Source organism: Pristis pectinata, chromosome 1 (genome assembly GCF_009764475.1).
Source record: "Pristis pectinata isolate sPriPec2 chromosome 1, sPriPec2.1.pri, whole genome shotgun sequence".
In the NCBI taxonomy this organism is placed as follows: domain Eukaryota; kingdom Metazoa; phylum Chordata; class Chondrichthyes; order Rhinopristiformes; family Pristidae; genus Pristis; species Pristis pectinata.
The window spans coordinates 59,345,014-59,359,184 of record NC_067405.1 but is presented as its reverse complement, the minus strand read 5'-3'; positions in this window follow the sequence as shown (position 1 = coordinate 59,359,184).

The following is a 14,171-nucleotide window of genomic DNA, read 5'->3' as shown; positions in this document are numbered from 1 at the left end:
TCAAACTCCGTCTTGCACCACACACATACATAGGTTCAAGATGTGCTGAGGTGTGAATTGCTGGCAGAGAGAACAGCCAACAGCAAAATTCCAGTAATTACTTACCAGAACACTGTTAAGACACTGCTCGTTCAGCATCGATATATTGTCCAAAGGTTTCCAACTACATATTTCTTAATGAAATGTCACACCATTTCATCCTTCAGCAACATGCATCTCCAACTAACAAGTTTCCAATCAGTGCATCAATAGTGCCCTGACTTCTTCCAGGATGTCTGTGCTTCACTGATCCTGTCATTAGCACAATGGGCTGAATATTCTCCTTTGTGACTGAACTACTTTTTTTTCCCACATCAGCACTCTTGCAGAAGGATAGCTAGGAATCCTGCCCTGCTGCATTTCCAAAGATATTGTGCCAATCTGGCCTTGAGGCTGGGCATTGAGGAGTGAATTTAGGAGCTAGGAAGGGTATTCAATGCATCTTGCATCGATGCGTACACCTCCTGAAGGGGTAAGAAATGACAACATTTCTGAAATGTTTGATATTGATAACCATGTTAAGACTATAACAATAATAATCATAAATCAGTAGCATTTTACAGTAAACTTTTGTTTGTCTGGCATTCATGCATCCCGAATTCTCATGCAACTGGCAAAAATTTGCCTTAATGAAAATAAGCTCAAAGCAGTGAATTATATTTCAAGTGTTGTGCAAAATAACCGTGAAAAGGCATCTTTAGTTTATTTTCATTTACACACAAGGGCAGTGCAGTTGTAGGCTGATTCGCAGCAACATCCTCTTTGAAGATTTGGTACTTGATGTGATGTCGAACACAGTCATTCAGGTGATTTATTTTGCTGTATTTTACATTAATACTGTTTAATCTTAAAATGTAGAATTGCAGTGTAAAGCTGTTATTTAAAAGGGTAAAGAGATGATGTAGTTTGGCAACTTATTTAAAGGTTTATGCAAAGAATACTGGTGTGGGGGGAATGGAACTGATGAGAATGCTCTGAGAGCCAGTATAAATTTGATGGGCTGAATGTGAATATTTGATTGAGGAATTGAGGGTTATGGGAACTGGCACAGAAGAGGATACGAGGTCAGCACAGATCAGTCATGATCACACTGAATGGCAGGTCCGGCTTGAGGGTCCTGATGCCTTATTCCTGGTTCTATTTTCTTGTGTTCTTGTGTGTCCTCTGTGTCATTTGAAAAAATGAGAAACAAAATCAGTTTGTCCCCCATTGTGAATGATTACTCCTTTCTTGGACCAAATTACACCCTACACTTAAGGTTGAATGCATGTTCCTTTGTTGGCTAAAACGTGTTGAAAAGGCCTGCTTCATGCTCCTCTTGATACTCTCTTCGACATCTGACAAAGGAAGACGGTATCTACCCACAAACATTTCACTGGGAAATTCCAATACCATCCATCCATAGCATTGGTTGGTTACCACTTGCCCCAAAACCCAACAGTAATTGCTTCATTTTCTGTGACAAGCTGCCGTGACTTCTTTCATGTGGAAGCATTTCTGAATACAGACCATAAGTAGATCGTAGAAGCCTATAAATGTGAATACCAGCAGCTACATTTTCTTCAACCTCCTTTTCCCATCACTAATCTCTGAAACTGGTGATTAGGAATCTACTAATAGTACTTTTCAGCAAGGAGCAGTCTAAAAGTAGCCTGCGGCCAATTCATTCCCCAGCCCAGAGGGAGCAAGCGTCATTTCCACCTACCGTACAAAGCAGTACTCATATTGCGGTTATGGAGGAAACCTCAGCCTACTTTGCATGGTAAACTAGTCAGAGCAGAAACACATTTTATCACCCAATTACAATGCCACAAGAAATTTGTTTTTAATGAAGATAAAATTACAAAACCAAGTGCATGGGCCCTTCTTGCTCTGCAATGAAAACACACGACATGGAACTTTCTTCCAGCACAAAGTCATGCATTATCTCTTGTTTTCTTTTCTCATGGCTTACAAAGATCACATCAGAGACCTAAATACACTCTACAACTAATGAAATTCCTCAAAGTTTTGCATGAATGAAGCTTTTGTCCTGCTAAACAAAGCTTTGTATGTGGAGCTTTTACTTAATGAAATGTATTGAGATGGACTGAACTATGGCTTAACCTTGTGAACAATCGCAAGCATAGTCTGCTGTGAGCTTTACACAGCAAGTTGAAAACCCAGCAGAAACAGAAATGCTGGAAGAACACAGGCAGCCAAGCAGCATCAGTGGAAAGAGAAGGCAGTTAATGTTTCAGGTCGAAGACCCTTCATTGGAACTGAGAAGAAGAGAATGTAAGTTTGTCTAAGTCACAGTAAAGGTGAGGGAAGGCAATGGATGGAACAAAGGGGATCTCTGTTGTAGGGTGAAAGGATAGCCATTGAATGAACAGTTGAAGTGAGTGGTGGCCACCCACTTCCATTCCCATACTGACATGTCTATCCATGGTCTCTTCTACTGCCACGTTGAGGCCAGGCGCAGGTTAAGGGAACAACACCTCATATTCTGCCTTGGGAGTCTTCAACCTGATGGCCTTAACATCAATTTCTCCAACTTCCAGTAACCCCTCCCTCTCTTCTTTTTCCTCCCCACCCCCCCATCTCCTTTGTCTTCCCTTATCCCTATGGTTTCCTTTCCCTGCCTTGATGACCTGCCCATCTCCTCTCCTTCCCCCCCACCCCCATCCTTTATTCCTTGATCCACTGCCCTCTCCTACCAGATTCCTCCTCCTTCAGCCCTCGGCCTCTTCTTCCTATCACCTTTCAGCTTATTACATCTTCTCCCCCACCCACTACTTTCCCCCTCTCATCTGGACTCGCCTATCACCGGAACTCACCTATCCCCTGCCTGTGTGTGCTCTTCCCCCTCCCCCCACCTTCTTATTCTGGCTTCTGCCTTCTTCCTTTCCAGTCCTGATGAAGGGTCTCGGCTCAGAATGTCGACAGTTTATTTCCCTCCATGGATGCTGCCTGACCTGCTGAGTTCCTCCAGCACTTTTTGCGTATTGCTCCAGCTTTCAGCATCTGCAGAATTTCTTGCGTCTCTGGATGGGTAGTTAAGCTACTTTGTCTGTGTCATGTGTTGTTAATGCTGTGAGATCTGGGTAATCTGAAATAGAAAAGTACAGCAGAGGAACAAGTCCTTCGCCCCATGATGTTGTGTCGAACTAATTAATGACAGCTAATTAAACTAATTCCTTCTGCCTGCACATGGTCCATATCCCTCCATTCTCTTCACATTCACGTGCCTACCTGAAAGCCTCTTAATCACCACTATTGTATTTGCCTCTACCACCACCCTTTACAGCGCATTCCAGGCACCCACTACTCTCTGTGTAAAAAAAACTTGCCCCACACATCTCCTTTGAACTTTCCCCCTCTCACCTTAAATGCATGTCCTCTAATATTACACATTTCGACCCTGGGAAACAGATACTGGCTGTCTACTTTATTGATGCCTCTCATAATTTATAAATTTTTATCAGGTCTCCCCTCAGCCTCCACCACTCCAGAGAAAACAACCCCAGTTCTGTCCAACCTCTGCTTTTAGCACATGCCCTCTAATCCAGGCAACATCCTGGTAAACCTCTTCTGCACCCTCTCCAAAGCCTCTACATCCTTCCTATAATGGGGCGACCAGAATTGAATGTAATACTCTAGATGCTGCCTAACCAGAGTTTTATAAAGCTGGAACTCAGTGCCTCGACTAACAAAGGCAAGCATGCCATATTTCTTCTTTATCTTTCTTTTTCAATCTTTTTATTAATTTTAAAGTGAGAACAAAATAATATATTGTAGCGGCTGCTGCCGCGATGTGAAAGCAAGACACTAGTCAGTGGGCTACAGAACAAAAACTGATTTATTTTCCCGCCTTGCGCGGGCCTTTTAAGAGGAACAGTTCCCGCCCACCGAAAACGGAAATGACGTATGCGCTACGTCATCAAACTTTTCCCACGCGCGGGTTCTCCCCGTTGCTCGGGGAAGACGAAGGCCCAACGCCATCTTGGGCCTCACTGCTCCGACGACGCACGACCCGACCGCCGAGCCGGTTCACTTGCTCAGATGGTGATACACAAACCCCCCCCCCACCCCAGAACCGGCGGTACGGTCCCCAAGGTTCGCGGGCTGTGCTAGCCGTTGCTTAGGAAGTCGACCTCTGCGTCGCAGTGTTGGGACCTTGACCGGTTGTTGTAGATCTAAATGGGCCGGCTTGAGGCGGTCCGTCGTGAAGACAAATAAAGGTGGACCCATTATTCCTGATGACCCGGAATGGCCCCTCATATGATCGTTGCAACGGTGCTCGGGGTGTGCCCCTGCGAACGAAAACGAACTTACAGTCTTGTAGTTCCTTGGGCTCACAGGATGGGGCTTGACCATGCCGCGAAGTGGGAATCGGTGCCAAGCTGCCGAGCCTCTCGCGCAGTCTTTCCAGGACTGCCATGGGTTGTTCCTCTTGGCCCCGAAGGGCGGGTATGAAATCCCCTGGGACGACCAGGGCGCCCCATACATGAGTTCAGCTGACGAAGCATGGAGTTCTTCCTTGGGGGCAGTGCGTATTCCGAGCAGGACCCAAGGCAGTTCGTCGACCCAGTTAGGACCCTTCAGGCAGGCCATCAGGGCTGATTTTAGATGGCGGTGGAAACATTCCACCAACCTGCTTGATTGAGGGTGGTAGGCCGTGGTGGTGTGCAGCTGCGTCCCTAGCATGTTCGCTAATGCAGACCAGAGGCTGGAGGTAAACTGGGTGCCCCTGTCTGAAGTGATGTGGGCCGGAACACCAAAACGTGAGATCCAAGTTGTGAGCAGCGTTGCAGGAATCGGTCGTGATGTCGGATAGAGGGGTTGCCTCTGGCCACCTCGTGAACCAGTCCACGATGGTAAGGAGGTACCAGGCTCCTCTTGAAATTGGCAGAGGACCAACAAGGTCGACATGGATGTGGTCGAACCTTCTACGGGTAAGCTCGAACTGCTGTGGCGGGACCTTGGTGTGTTGTTGGATTTTCGATGTCTTGCAGTGCGGACAAGTCCTGGCCCGCTCACTGACCTGTTTGTGCAGGCCATGCCAGACGAACTTGCTGGCGACCAGTCGAACAGTTGATCTGATGGACGGGTGCGCCAACCCGTGTACCGAGTCGAAAATGCATTTCCGTCAGGCTGCAGGAACTATAGGGCGGGGTTGACCTGTGCGATGTCGCAAAGGAGGGTCCGCTGACCTGGACCGACCAAGAAATCTTGGAGCTGCAGGCCCGAGACTGCGGTTCTGTAGCTGGGCAGCTGTTCGTCGGCTTGCTGTGCGTCAGCCAGGGCCGTGTAGTCAACACCCAGGGACAGGCTGTGGATGGTCGGTCTGGAAAGCGCGTCAGCAACGACATTGTCCTTTCCGGAGACATGTTGGATATCCATTGTGATTTCGGAAATGTAGGACAAATGTCGCTGCTGACGAGCTGACCAGGGATCGGAGACCTTGGAGAAGGCAAAGGACAAAGGCTTATGGTCAGTGAAAGCAGTGAAAGTCCTGCCTTCTAAAAAGTACTGGAAATGCCAGACCGCCAGGTACAGCGCTAGAAGTTCCTGATCAAAAACACTGTATTTCAGTTCAGGTGGTCTAAGGTGCCTGCTGAAAAATGCCAAGGGTTGCCAACGGCCTTTGATTAGTTGTTCCAGTACTCCACCAACTGCGGTGTTGGATGCGTCCACCGTGAGGGCAGTTGGGATGTCTGTCCTAGGGTGTACCAGCATCGCGGTGTCTGCCAGGGCGTCCTTGGCCTTAATGAAGGCAGCCGCAGCCTCGTCGTTCCAGGCGATGTCCTTGTCCTTGCCAGATATCAGCAAGAACAAAGGACGCATGAACCGGCCTGCTGCAGGGATGAACCAATGGTAAAAGTTGACCATCCCCAGGAATTCCTGCAGGCCTTTGACCGTGTTGGGACGGGCAAAATGGCGGATAGCGTCTACCTTGGCGGGTAGGGTTGTTGCTCTTCCACTGGTGATTCTGTGGCCGAGGAAATCGATAGAGTCAAGTCCGAATTGGCACTTGGCCGGGTTGATAGTGAGGCTGAAATCACGGAGATGGGAATACAGTTGGTGGAGGTGGGAAAGGTGTTCTTGGCGGTCACGGCTGGCGATTAGTATGTCATCTAAGTAAATGAACACGAAGTCCAGGTCTCGGCCTACCGCGTCCATCAGCCGCTGGAAAGTCTGCGTGGCGTTCTTAAGGCCGAACGGCATTCGTAGGAATTCGAAGAGGCTGAATGGAGTGATAAGCGCAGTTTTTGGGAGGTCGTCAGGGTGGACCGGGATTTGGTGGTATTCCTGGACGAGGTCCACCTTGGAGAAGATGTGGGCCCCGTGTAGGTTTGCCGCGAAGTCCTGGATGTGAGGGACGGGGTAGCGGTCGGGGGTGGTGGTGTCGTTCAGCCTGCGGTAATCGCCGCAGGGCCTCCACCCGCTGGTGGCTTTGGGGACCACGTGCAGAGCGGAAGCCCAGGGGCTGTCTGACCTGTGAATGATCCCCAGCTCCTCCATGCGGCAGAACTCTTCCTTTGCCAGGCGGAGCTTGTCTGGAGGTAGTCATCGTGCTCGGGCGTGAAGGGGTGGCCCTGTGGTAATGATGTGGTGCTGCATCCCGTGTTTGGGCATCGAATTTGTAAACTGAGGTACCAAAACTGATGGGAACTCAGCTAGGAGCTTGGTGAACTCGTTGCCAGACAGGGAAACGGAGTCCAGGCGCAGGGCTGGTAGTCTGGCTTCTCCCAGGGGGTAGGTTTGGAAAATTCTGGAGTGCACTAGCCGCTTCCCTCGCAGGTCGACTAACAGGCTGTGGGCCCAAAGGAACTCGGCTCCCAGGAGTGGCCGGGCAATGGTGGCAAGGGTAAAGTTCCAGGTAAAAAGGCTGTCATCAAATTGTAATTGAACTGTATGGGTACCGAGAGTCGGTATCGTTGTGCCGTTTGTGGCATTAAGTACGGGATCTTGTTGCCTGTTACGAGTGTCGCGGCTGGTCAGGGGCAAAATACTGACCTCTGCTCCAGTATCGACAAGGAAACGACGCCCGGACTGCTTGTCCTGAACGAATAGGAGGCTGTGTTGGCGGCCAGCCGCCGTAGCTATCAGCGGCGGCTGGCCCTGGCGTCTCCCTGAAACTTGCAGGGTGGGCGGCATCGACAGGCCTCCACGCCCCACCTCTGATGGTAGAAACACAGTTGGTCGCCAGTGTCATCGTCTGTGTTTCTGGGGTGTGGTCGCTCGGTTGCTGGGACTGGTTTAGGTAGGTGTTGGGCTTGCGGCCTGGCGATTTGGCCGACGGACGACCCGCTCTCGCGTTTGGCCTTCCACAGGACATCTGCCCGGGCAGCTACCTCACGTGGGTTGCTGAAATCGGCGTTGGCCAACAGTAGGTGAATGTCATCGGGTAGTTGTTCGAGGAAGGCCTGTTCGAACATTAGGCAAGGCTTGTGTCCCTCAGCCAAGGCCAGCATCTCGTTCATTAGGGCCAATGGGGATCTGTCCCCCAGGCCGTCGAGATGAAGCAGGCGGGCAGGGTGAGGAGTGGAGAGGAATGACAAACACAAATGGCCAGTCCTGATCTACAAACTGAAAGAAAGAGCAAGTCACCGGAAGCTGGAGAACTCAGTACTGAGTCCTGCAAGCTGCAACGTACCCAGACAAAAACATGAGGTATTGTTCCTCAAATTTACATTGGGCCTCATTGTAACAGTGCAGGAGACCACAGTCAGAGAGGTCAGAGTGGGAATGGGATAGCCAATTAAAATGGCAGGCAACTGGTAGCTCAGCTCAGTCCTGCAGACTGAGTGCAGGATATCCATAAAGCCAACACCCAATCTGTGTATGGTTTCGCCAGTGTAGAGGAGGTCACATTGTGAACACTGCAATAAAACAGAGAAGATTGGAAGAAGTGCAAATAAATCACTACTTCACCTAGAATGATCTGGCAGAAACTGTGATGGGTAATGTATTGAATGTGAGGGCTGGTGGGGTGGAAGGTGAGAATCCATGTTTAAAAACCAGGTCTTTTCCTCAAAGCAACAACTTCTTGCAACAGGTAAGATACTGAGCTTACTCAATTTACTTATTTTTTTATAATTCACTTTATTCATTTACTAGATGTGTGTGTTGCTTCAAGGCCAGCATTTGTTGCCACTTCCTAATGGTGTTTGAGAAGGTGGGTGAACAGACAAAAACATGCTCTCATCCTTGTGGTAAAGGTGCTCTACAGTGCTATTAAACAGGGAGTTCAAGGATTTAGATTCAGATATTAAAGAGCAGCAATACATGTGACTTGGAGGAAAACTTATAGCTGGTGGTATTCCCACAGGCTTTCAGCCTTTGAGCTAAAGAAGGTGCTTTCTTCATATCTTGCCTTATTCACCACTGCCATCCTTCTTTACAATTACATAAAAATAAGATAGACAAGACAATTTTATGGTCACATAACTCTGATGCAATATTGCTTAGGTGTTAGAGTCCCTGTCAGTAATATAATCATTGGGAGCAGCAGAACCTGCTCATATTAAACATGAATACAGTGGGATTTCATTTGTACTGAATACATCTCCTAATTGAGCAGCTAACTGAAGAGGATAACATTCTACTTGTCAACCAAATGCAGAGAAAATCTAAGCATTCAAACTCCCTTTATTGCCCAATAATAAGTCACTGAATATACATGCTAAAGTTAAAGGAAACTAGATCTGACATTAATAAGTTCTTGGCTCAATATTCCCACTGGTTTTGTAATTATTGTTCATTCTAATTCGGTTGCAGCAAACAGGTCATCTTCAGTCATCAACAGCAAGTGGTACCTTTACATAATTTCAACCTAGAAAAACCTTCAAAACTCCACTAAACCGCATTCAGAAACAGAGTGATGAATTTGACTGCAGACAGGATAAATATTGATTGATGTTGTCATTCCAGCTTGTTTTGCTGCCTTCCTGCCCCAAAAGCTAAAGAGTCTCACTACCGCTTCACGGCGACCAACTTTATCCTTAGACACATATATATCTGCTGAACAGCGATCTAGAATTCAGACCCAGCGGTCTGGAACTCTTCTGATCCAGGGCAGAATATCATCACTTAGCCAGTGCTCACTGTCTTTGGACACAATCAGGGTCTAGAGATCATTGGGTATACTGCCCTGGACTCAGCCTGCTGCTCGGCCTTGAAGGCCACCTGCACTTTTTCCAGATGCAAAGGGCTGGGTTTGTTGTATCTATACACTTGACAGGCATCCGGCAAAACAATACAGGCCTTGAGCGACAAGCAGGATTCAATGGCAAACCCTGCTGTCCCACTCTCAGAGTACTCTGACAACCTGCCGGTTCTCAAAGGCCTTTTATCAATTTTTAAAATGTCTCTGACGGTCAGCAAGATTCAGGTCCCAGTTGGGCCTAGATTGCGTACAGATCAGTAAAACAATTGTCAATACCAAGCATCACTTCTCACCAGACTTATGTGATATGGAAACAGGAGTCAAACGTACAGCTGCATCAATAAAAAGCAAAGAATAGTAGCCCTGAGTGTAATTCAACTTTAAATTTAAAATAATATCGATAAACTAATTTTAGGTCTCTGGGTTTTAATGTTATCCAAATCCTCAAGTTTTGAATTGCTTTTCACCACACTTCTGTGTGTTAGTTTACCCTGTGTTTTAGGTTTATTTTTATTTTGCAATTTTTCCATTATTTTGCAATTTCAGATTTCACTATCCTCCACTCAAAAGAGCAGGATTAGATGAGCGGCAACCACCTCTAGGGCTGTTGTCAATGCTGCTTTGCATCAACTGGTATTTTGCCCGAGAGGGTACAGTGGTCCAAGTGATTTTCCACAGCTGGGTTGGTTCAGGAAAGAACAGTGATCCTGCACAGAGTGAGATTTCAGCCTCCACTTGCCTCATCACAATGTTACTGGACACACTCCAGACCTCTCCCTGCAATTATAGCTGAATCCTACAGCCAGCATAAATATTAGCATGATAATAGTGCTCCTAGTCGTTTTTTTAAATATATATAGTGCAATGGTTCACTAATAGATCTCAACCGATAAAGTGACAGAGACTTGGCACATACCATTGCATAGAAATGACAATCAACTTCTTGGCGTTTTCTTGTGGAAAATCTAAATTTTGTATGGGCTCTAAATCAGTGCACATATTGACAATTGCCTTGCCTAATGCTTCACATTTGAAGTTAATTATTAGCCCCTTATGCCCAACATTGACATTAAAGGATGTATGTCAGATTGCAACAGTCAAATTAAGTTAATCAAAATACTGGCATAGACTAACTTCACTTCTTTATCTTGACATGACTGCAGTAAGAACTTTACTCAGAAATATTACCAACTTAGCCAAGGTCACATTAAGATGGTGTCTGAATCCCCAATTTGGTATTACGGCATTATTTTCAAACTACTAAAATATTTTTTCCCAGTAAGACATCATCTCCTACATGGAGGGAGAAACAGATTTTAAAAAATTGCTTCTTTTTCAGATATTATAAATATAATGCATATGCAAAACAATAGCCAATATTTATAAGAAAAGAATGTACATCAAATAACATTTGATATTACCAGATATAATCAGATATTACCATTTTCTCGGCCTTACCCTCAAAAGTAAGTGCAAGGTGAATGAATATTGGGAACACACATACCCCACTATACTTCCAGTCAAACAGTTTGCTTTCAAAAGTCCTAAGCCTTGAGTTGTCAGCTTTCTTGAAGTGGTTTCCAATTTACTGTATTAATCCATATGGTTAAGTACCAGTACCCCATCTGAAATTGATAGCGGGAGAATCAGACAAACACAAATCCTGTACATCATGTACAATTAATGGATACAGATCTTTGATGTAGGATGGCTTGCATTTTTAGTGTCAACCACTTCTTTCTACAAAGCATTGGGCATTAGTGACTTATTTACACCATTTTTACATTATCTGTTTTAAGTGATAGCTGAATTATCTAAATTTTGTTTTGAGTTGGCTTCTCATAAAACAGTTCACTGCTTCTTATAAAAATATTAGTATTTTTTCCAGTGCACACTGTGCAACATGAAAGCAGAAAATGCTGGAAACATTCAACAGGTCAAGCCACATCTGTTGAAATACAAAAAAATAGTTAATATTTCAGGTCAAAGATCCTTCATCAGAACTGGGAAAGAGAGAAAACAAATTGTTTTAACTTACAAAGAGGTTGGGAGAGGGATGCATAGGACAAAGGGAACACGGAAACAGCTGAGGGTGAACAAGGCAAAGGAGACAGCCCGAAGTCCTATTGGATTGAGGAGCAGAACTTAGTCAAGGCTGGGGTCCCTGGAAAAAAGTAGGCAGTAGTTTACATTTACTGTGCAGCACAATGCCTGGGTCCATCAACAGGTCCTAGTTTGTTCTTTGTTAATTTTGATTTTGGGGATAATAGAACAACTACTCAATCTTAAATTCAGCTTCTATTAATTAAATCAGTATTGTGTTCACTAATTTGAAATGGAAAATGTGACTATAATAAATGGTGCTGCTGTCAAGTTTGCAAGATGTTATTATATTTTCCATTAACTCATTGAATATCAGTAAGTAGGTTATTTATACCAGAAGGATTGTTGGTCAAATTGAAAGCTACTACCTCATTCCTAAATACTCATCTGACATTAAGTTATTACCAATCAAATGCATAAAATATCAGCATTAGATTTCACATTAAATTCCAGTGTGGGAACTGTCTCACCATCATTTTCATTCTTGAAACAAGTACAAAATAATCACTCCAGGAAATGTCAGTCAATCTAATAATTCTCAAAACAAAATTCGCTTGATTGCATTATTAAATGAATCATCAGAAGACTGCAAGACAAAACATGTCAAAGTTCCTATGTTGTGTGGAGCTTGCAGAAATCCTAATTCAGACAGAATAGTTCTTGACATGTGACCTCTATGAAAGGAGCAATGGAACCTTATAGCAAGACTCAAGAAGGTGGCAATAACATCTTAAGGGTTAGATTAATACTGAGATATATTCTGATATGATGGTTACTACCATTTCAACCATGAAAGTTGTTTGACCCAATCAGGACAATAAAAGTTGAAGGCATTGAGTAGAAAAGATAAGACCCCATGTTAATTCCAAAGGTTCCAATTCTAATGCTGCCCAATTCAGAGTGGAGTCCAGCAGTTTAAAAAAAAATCCCATTTTCAAATCATGGTTAACAATGGGTTAACCAATTTCATCTGGGCCAGTGGGAGAAGTTATTCAACTGCCTCACTGGACAGGATATGTGCACTTCAAGTCTTACAGAGGTAGGTTTAAAAATAACACTTGTTGATATATTTTACTCTGGTATCCACAAATCTCAATATTAGTGCCCTTGTTTCTAAGTTGGAAGGTTATAGACCCAGAACATTCAGAACTTAGTATGTCATCTTGACTGACACTTCAGTACCATACTGAGGAGATACTGCTTTGTCAAAAGTGCTGTTAATCCAAGATACCATCTCGTCTGCATGCTTAGGTAGAGACAAAAAACATGGCCTTGTCTGCAGTTTGAATAATAATTCCTTAACAAACACTCTTAAAATATATCAATTGGTCAATTATTTAATATGACCACAGTGACTGCATTTCAATAGAATTCCTACATTGTTAGCATAAGGCACACAGTATAAAATATATAATTTATAAATATCATTTTTTATTTTTAAAGTCTTTAAAAAATATTTCCAGTTTGCCTATTTTTTCATTTCATGCATCTTCTTTCTGGAATGGTCTCAACTCATCAAAAAATTTACCAGGCTTCATGTTGCAACATGCTATCCAGGAAACCTGGAGCAATACAAGATTAGGTTCAACCACGTTGCCTCTGCATTCACACAGCCCCCTGGGTCTGACTCAAATTGGAAATGTTCAATATCATGCAAACAAACCTGAACAAAAGACATGTTCAGGAGAGGTGTGGATGAGGGTATGGACTGAGGCCACGGTGGGATGAAAAGTGAGAAAACTGCAAACTTAAGTCTCTATAATCAAAGAGCTCAACAATTCCAGAGATTAACTAAAATTCACAAGCATCTGCAATGCATACTTAGCTTCTTACACCGATGCAAATTGCAAGTATCCATCTTAAACAGCACAACAGGCAAAAAAACAATAGTATGTCAGGCATGACTTTGATTAAAATTTGGGCTTGAGAACTTACTAATTAAGCTCAGTGTCTCTTCATAAAACTGGTTATGAAAACATCTGTAACAAAAGATATATACACATCATTTATACAAAGCAGCAATATAAAGCAAAGACCTGCTGGAAATCCTCAATGAAAAGAGAAACTATTTAAAATGCTCAGTAGGTCAGGCAGCACTTAGAAAGAGGGAAGCAAAATTAATGGCCTTTGATCATAACCAATTAGTATACCTATCTCCCTAATTCACCTGTCAACATGCATTTTGAATTGCTTCTGTGAGGCAGGGTAATTGTTCTCCTGACCTCTGCTGGTACAGATATTGTGTCATTCATTCAATTTGCCCCCTCACTCCACAAGATGAAATATAACTATCCATAATCTTATAAACATTGTAATCAACACACATATCCTAAGTAACATCTTGGTGTTATATTTCCATATGTTTACATTTGCACCACACACTGACTGAATTGATTTGCATATTTGTAAAAGAACATATTAGAACTCAAAGTGATAAGTGTACAAAATTAAAACAAGGAAAGCAATAAAAACCAACCAATGAAGAATTACAACACAGACACGGAAACAATAAAGCTGCATGAAAAACAAACGAAGACAAATGAATCAAACGAGAATTGGAAACTCAAAAAATTGTTAATTCTAAGACACAGATGGAGGCCAGTCATGGGGTTCCCATGTGTGCAATTGCTGAGAAACATTTTCTGAGTAAAACCTATTGCTTCTCCCCATTTGGGCCTCCTATAATGTCCAGAGCTATTCCTTTGGCTGCCTTAATTGTTGCCTTAATGCATCCCTGGTGACAGCTTTCCCTGCTGCCATAACTGCCATAATAGTAGGAGCATCTGCTTTCCATTTGCCTATGGCAACTGTTCCACTAATGTTCCTCATTATAAAAATCCTTCCCCCATCCACAGACCCAGAAATCAATGCCATC